Here is a 438-nt window from a genome sequence, read left to right on the forward strand (position 1 = left end):
CTGATTATGAGCGTGTGTAAGAGATGATATGAATTAATGAGATCATAAGAGAGAGATTTTGAAAAAAAAGGTCGTTCCTTTAGCGATCTCAGTTAAATGCCCAAGGAAAAGAACCTTAATTTTGGGTACAAAGACATTACTTTGATGATAATCCAAGTCTCTGTTTAAACATTTTTGTTTGCATAAGTAATGGTCATTATTTTCAGTGTTAAAGTTATTTTATGCAGCATACTACAATTGTATAGTATATAACGTACACAATCTAGTACATTCTACATAGAGATGAAAATATTGTATATTCATAGTTACGTGGTACAACAAAGATAGAAAATATACCAATTTTCTTTTAATATTAAAAGGATCGCAAAAAACACCAGCAATTCAAATATGTACATAATATCTGACTTTTTTGTGTATTGGCCCGTACCAATAAGTATA

General features: G+C 29.5%; 1 protein-coding gene across 1 annotated transcript in view; it reads right to left on the reverse strand.

Moving 5' to 3' along the window:
- Positions 1–438, reverse strand: part of LOC119588629 — a gene marked incomplete at its 5' end in the record, with an annotated part of 218,878 nt that overhangs the window by 134,764 nt on the left and 83,676 nt on the right.

Source organism: Penaeus monodon, chromosome 24 (assembly GCF_015228065.2).
Source record: "Penaeus monodon isolate SGIC_2016 chromosome 24, NSTDA_Pmon_1, whole genome shotgun sequence".
In the NCBI taxonomy this organism is placed as follows: domain Eukaryota; kingdom Metazoa; phylum Arthropoda; class Malacostraca; order Decapoda; family Penaeidae; genus Penaeus; species Penaeus monodon.